The sequence below is a fragment of the Ranitomeya imitator genome, unplaced genomic scaffold, assembly GCF_032444005.1.
Source record: "Ranitomeya imitator isolate aRanImi1 unplaced genomic scaffold, aRanImi1.pri SCAFFOLD_26, whole genome shotgun sequence".
In the NCBI taxonomy this organism is placed as follows: Eukaryota; Metazoa; Chordata; class Amphibia; order Anura; family Dendrobatidae; genus Ranitomeya; species Ranitomeya imitator.
In genome coordinates this window covers 19,420-25,892 of record NW_027193485.1, presented here as the reverse complement: position 1 = coordinate 25,892, position 6,473 = coordinate 19,420, and positions in this window count along the sequence as shown.

The following is a 6,473-nucleotide window of genomic DNA, read 5'->3' as shown; positions in this document are numbered from 1 at the left end:
TAAAATTAGTGCGGAAAAAAAAATCTTGAATTAAACATAACCTAACTATGTGGCTGACTATATTACTTTAACTTCTGATTTGCCAATATAGAACCAGGATTATTTTTGAAATGTGAATTCTCTTTAACCCTTAAGAATCAGGTCTATGTTGGCCTTTACCCTTTTCGCGGACAGGAGTGGTTAAAAAATATTGCGTCTCTGGTAGCCAGGACGATTTTCCTGCTTTTGACATATACAAGCAAAATGTTAATTACAAAATTAAAAATTGATATTAAACTCACATACATATATATTTACTGAAAATAGCCACCTGGCACATTGTCAAAATGCCACACGGCACTTTAGACATTCAGGCAGCTTCATGGAATTTTGAGTCAAAGGGAAATTTCTTGCAAAAATTGCATATAAATCTGATCTCAACATCATCGAGTCTGTCTGGTATTACATGAAGAGACAGAAGGATTTGCACAGGCCGACATCCATAGAAGATCTGTGGTTAGGTCTCAAAGATGTTTGGAGCAACCTCCCTGCTGAGTTCCTTCAAAACTTGTGTAGCTAGAAGGATTGATGATGTTTTGAAGACAGAAAGTGCTGCCGCCAAATATTAATTTGATTTAGATTTTTCTGTTGCTCATTCACTTTGGACTTTGTTAACTGATGAAACAAAACTATGAATATTTTTAAAATTGTTCTTGCTTTACGGCATTTTTTCAATACCTGCCTAAAACTTTTGCCCAGTACTATATATTTTTTATAAAATCGTCACAACTGGAGAGATTTTTTTCTTTTTTTTTTAAATTTTCAAGCAATTTTCAGAAACCTGTTTTTTATGGGTGAATTCCATTTTCAAGCACTTTTGAGGGACCGAGATATTAGAAGTCCCACACAAATCAGCCCATTTTAAAAAAGTGCACCCCACATTTTATTCACAATAGTATTTCGGAAGATTGTTAACCCTTCAGGTCCTTCACATGAACTAACACAACGTGGGGAGCAAAAATGAAAAATTCAATTTTTTCTTACATTAAAATGTATCATTAACCCTACATTTGCAGCTTTTGTTTCCACACATGCGTAAACATTTTGGACAGTATTGTGTATATAAATAAATATCGCATATAGCATAGTCTGTGAAGCATGGTTGCTAGATGCTGCATAATAAAGGCGCTTGGCCGAAATGAGATCTCCGATTGTAGACACTGCTGCCTTCCTTCCCCCCACCCGCTGCTTTGACAGCCTAATATTAATGAGCTGCATGTGTGGGGAACCATACCATGGCAATGACACGTCTCACAATGCAGACACTTGCTATGACAAACCTGAGCGCTGACAGTAATAGGAGTGTTTAGTGAAGAGAAAGGATGGCTCTAATAGAGATGCCACTGTTGACATCGAGCTGCTTCTGTGAAAGTCGCAAGCCATTTTTTTCTTCATTTTACTGGAACAGTATCTCATGACTCTGGCTCCATATCTTCTATATGCAAAAGGGACATTAGTCACAGACTCCCTCCCAGAAATCCTTCCATTATACCAGCTGTATTCACTTTGTATTTTCTCTACTTGAATGACCCCATGGTAGACATAAGCAGTCATTTCCTATTTAACCCCTTAATGACCGCCAATACGTCTTTTAACTGACCTGAGATATAAGAGAATAGCCTCCCCATACAGGTGACAATCCAGCATCTGTCGGTTGTACACTATAGCTGACAACTTGCTGTACCAGCCACGATCAGTATTTGCACCATCTAAATCTGTTTAACCCCTTAGATGCTGCTGTCAATAGTGACTACATCATTATAAATGGTTAACAGAGTGTGGGGGCTTCTTCTTTGTCACAATTGGTGCCCTCAGATCATGATTTTGTTGTCCTGATGTTTGCCATGGCAATTCATGACCAAATAGTGGCCTTAGAGTCTGCCTGCTGTAGTAATCTGTTTAGAAGTTAGCAACATTTAGGTGGTAAAAATACACATTTTCATTTCTGTCATACCACTTTGCATTAATTCCTGTAAAGCACCTGAAGGGTTAATAAACTACCTGACAGCAGTTTTCAATATGTCAGGGGGTGCTGTTTTTAAAATGGTATCACGTTTGCGGGTTTCCCAATATATGGGACCCCTAAAGTCACTTCAAACATGGATAAGTCCCTAAAAAAATAAATTTTGTAAATTTCTTTGAAAAAATGAAAAATTGCTGCTACATTTTTAAACCTCCTAAAATGCTAACAAAATAAATAACATTTTACAAATGGTGCTGATGTAAAGCAGACATGTGGGAAATGTTATTTATTAATGGTTTGCTGTTGTATGACTATCTGGATTAAAAGGATAATCATTCAAATTTAGAAAATTGCTAATTTTTTAACATTTTTCTCAAATTTTTGATATTTTTTATAAATAAACACAAAAAATGTTGAACAAAATTTACCATTATAAAGTATAATGTGTCACGAAAAAACAGTCTCAAAATCACTGGGATTTGTTGAAGCATTGCAGAGTTATTACCACATAAAGTGACACTGGTCAGATTTCAAAAATTTGGCTCGGTCACTAAGGGGTTAAAGTATTTTTCTTTTTTTTTCTACAATAAATGAGATTTAATGCCCAAAATGATTTATAGGTGTCATCCATGCAAATTACTGCAGTGCTTAGACGCTGTTCTATTTATTTATGTCTGAATGAACAGTTCTTAAAACTGTGCTGCAGAATAGGTAACTTGGTATGTAGTGATACAGCAAGAATTGCTGAAAAATACAGCAAAATATTGAAAAATTGCAGCATCTTACAATGGTAATGTCACAGATGTTTGTTTATTTACTGTATATTTTATCCTGATGATGTCACAGTAGTGATGGTCTTAGATAATATCACAATAGTGTATTCCATTCTTCTAGGACAGTATTCCTTTGTGGAAATGGCACAATAATAATTGGCGTTTCACTTGGCACAGTTTCAGTGTGATAAATTAGCAATTCAATTTTGATTCATTTTTTGGCTGTGTTATATGGTGAAGTGTTCACAATTTTGTTTTGTCTTACTCTTTGTCTTTGTTCCAATGTGACGCTGTCACCCTTATGTTTGCCTTTATTTTTCTGCAACGTTCCATTGTGATGAGGATACAGTAGACTTTGTCTTTATACATTTGCGTTACACATCTGCTGGGCTTACATATTGTTTGTCTGGATTCTTCGATCAAGCTTTATGGTGATGATGTCATCATGATCGAGTTTGCCTTGGCTTTTATGACATCACTGCATCATTGGCAGTTATGTTATAATTTGTAGTGTCACAACAGTGTTGGTCTTTAAACCTTTGTTTTAAATTGTAAAGATGCAATACTAGTTTTTTTAAGTCTGAAATCCATTTAAAATAATTCACTATGAAGTCAAAGGTCACAAAACGACACTATGAAACTTCAGGCCTAGAAGAACAGCTACATTTAAAGATGTTTGAAAAAAATTAGAAAACTGTCAGATATTTCAAATTCACTTAGTTCCATTTCAATAGTTTTATGATCTTATTTTAATGGTATATTGTCACGATCGGGGTCACTCCTGGAGATATCTGGGGTTAGAAAGTCACTACGTATTGTGAATCGTAAATCTTCCATTTAGCTGATGTGTTTGTGTTTCAAATTAAATGGCTTTAGTTTCATTTGGTGCTGAAGAGGTTAACGACCCTTTCTATGCTGGTTAGAAACTTGCAGCTCCATCTCACAGCTTCTCTTGACCTGGTCATTTCCTCTCCCTATAAAATCTGATGAGAACTTCACTTCCTAGCTTCATGCAGACCCTGTGCTGAATTGGAGATCATTGTTGCTACTGGAGATTGTTGGGGTGTATGCTTTCCACATTGTCCTATTCCCATTTGGTTGGTACATTCCCATCCCTCTCTATATACCGCTCTACGTTTGGTGAGTGTTTTTTCATGTTTGCTCTTTTCTGCTATCCCTGTCGGTCTTACCTGTTAGTACACTAACATTTCTGTCCCAGGCCTCCTGGGGGAGGGGAGGGGACAGCTTAGGAAATAACAGAAGAACAGTAAGGCTGGTGGCCCAAACCAACTAAACTTTAGAGGTACATTTAGGAGCAGGGATAGTTAGGGCCCCAATCCTAGGGTCAGTCCAGGGCCCCTTTCCCTAATCATGTACAGTCACTGCGTAACATTTTCACTGGAATCACATATTCTGGATCTTGATAAGGATCCTGTCGCTAACCTTGCGAGACAGCTGCAGGGTCTATCTTTTGAGCTGTCCGAACTGCTGTCTAATGTCTCGTTACAACAGAAAACTGAAGCAGAACCTAAATTGGCGCTCCTAGGTTTTCTGGTGGCCGTTATAAATTTTGTGTTGCACTGTTGTTGTTGCACTTTTGTTGCAGCTATGTCATGACATTGATGTTATTATTATTTTTTGTAAGTGCCGTTTTATATTGATTGTTAATAATAAAATGAATTGATTCCTTTTATTACTTGATGGATTCATTTCTCCATTCTTTGCATGTTCACAAACAAAGGTTTCTGTATCAAATATTAAGTTTTGTTTTTCTATTGTATCAAATACTTATTTCATGCAATAAAATGCAAATAAATTATGTAAAAGTCATACAATGTGATTTTCAGAATTTTATTAATGTGGTCTCTCACAGTTTAAGTGTACCTGCGATAAAAATTACACATCTCTCTATTCTTTGTAAGTGGGAAAACCTGCAAAATCGGCAGTGTATCAAATACTAATTTTCCCCACTGTAGTAATATACAGTATATGGTAGTGCACTGTATAGATTTTACTTACTTTGGACCTAATGCACGTGAGACATATTAGGGGTAAATGTAAAGTTTACTGAAATTTCATAGAATACCTCTTTTTCAATATTGGACATCATAAATATCTAAATGTTTGCTGTTACTACTTTTTTATGATTTCAACATAAAAAAACACAAAAATGTAGGTTAACTAACTCACTCCTAACCATATTTGTCCTTATTGCAGAATAATGCAGATAAGGACAAAACATTATTTTGTTCCCTGAGTCTGTAAGCAATATGAAAGTGGACTTATCTTAAGCAATTACAAGATGGAACTGTCTTTACTGATAATGCTCAAATTCGACAGTTTCAAATCTTCTTTCATCTGCTAGAATAAGCCTTTATCTCCATGTGCCATTAATGTAACACAAAAGAACCAATTGACTTTGACTCACACTAGATGTAATCCAAATGTATAATGTTATGTAAAGTCTCCAAAAAAGCATTGATTTCTCAGTTCTGTATATGCAAACTCTAAAGCTAATTTAAAATTGGGGAAAGCCATGAAGTATGGTCCAGAAGTCTTCCATTTATTGTTTTTACATACAGCATGCCTTTTAGGTAAAAGGCTTTCTGAAACAAAATGGGGAAACTTTACTTTTGTAGCGTTCACAAATCAGTTAAAATTTATCACGTAAATATTAATGTAAGATGTGCTCCACTCATCAGGGATGGGTTATGGGAAGGACAAGAAGGGCAACGGCCGGAGGGTCTCCACCTCATTTATGTCAATTGCCCAAGTCCTTTATTATTCCTCATACGTTTCAATTTCCATAATGTACAAATGTAAATAACCCGGGGACATCAGAAGAGCAGCTGTTACTGTCTGGAGGTTTTCACGACATCAATTTTGGGAACTAACTGAGCCATATCACTTTCAATTCATGGAAGTGAAATTTCTCATTTGTCTGGAGTGAAGTTCTCCAGTAGAGGTGTATTCTCAAATTTGGAAGTTATCCACTATCCATTGCATAGGGGATACCTCCACGATTACTGGGGGTCTGATCATTTCAAATATTTACCTGATTTGTTCAAATCAATTGTTTTGCACAAATGGTGTATTGGTTTACAAATATTTTCCTGTAATCTCAAAAATAGTATTGTTGACTTTGCAAAGAACAAGAATTCTCCACGTAATGCTTTGCTTGGTAAAATGTTACTTATACAGGGTGGAGCGCGGTAATTTGCTGATTTGGGAATGAAATAAAAAAATTATGATCATTAGAAAAATTTATTTTATATTTTAATTATACTGAACAGTAATGGAATTTTTAAATTACATGGTTTTAAATAGTGTATCTGGCAAATGTCGACCTTCGCTATCCACACACTGCTGCATACGTTTTCTGAAGTTTTCATGAACTCTAACAAGCATGTCCACTGGTATTCTGCCAATTTCAGCTTCAATATTGTTCCTTAGGTCTTCCAAGGTGTTGGGACGGTTGATATACACCTTAGACTTAGACGCACCACAAAATGACGCGGTCCGAATGCAGAGGTCTCTCGTGAACTTCTCTGGGGTTTGTTTCACTCCAGTAACGCATATTTTGTTTGTTTACACACCCACTGAAGTGAAAATGTGCCTCATCAGAAAAAAACACAATTGCGTCACGGGGTATCGTTGCTAACATGTCTTCACAAGAGGTCCGCCGTGTCAAATAGTCC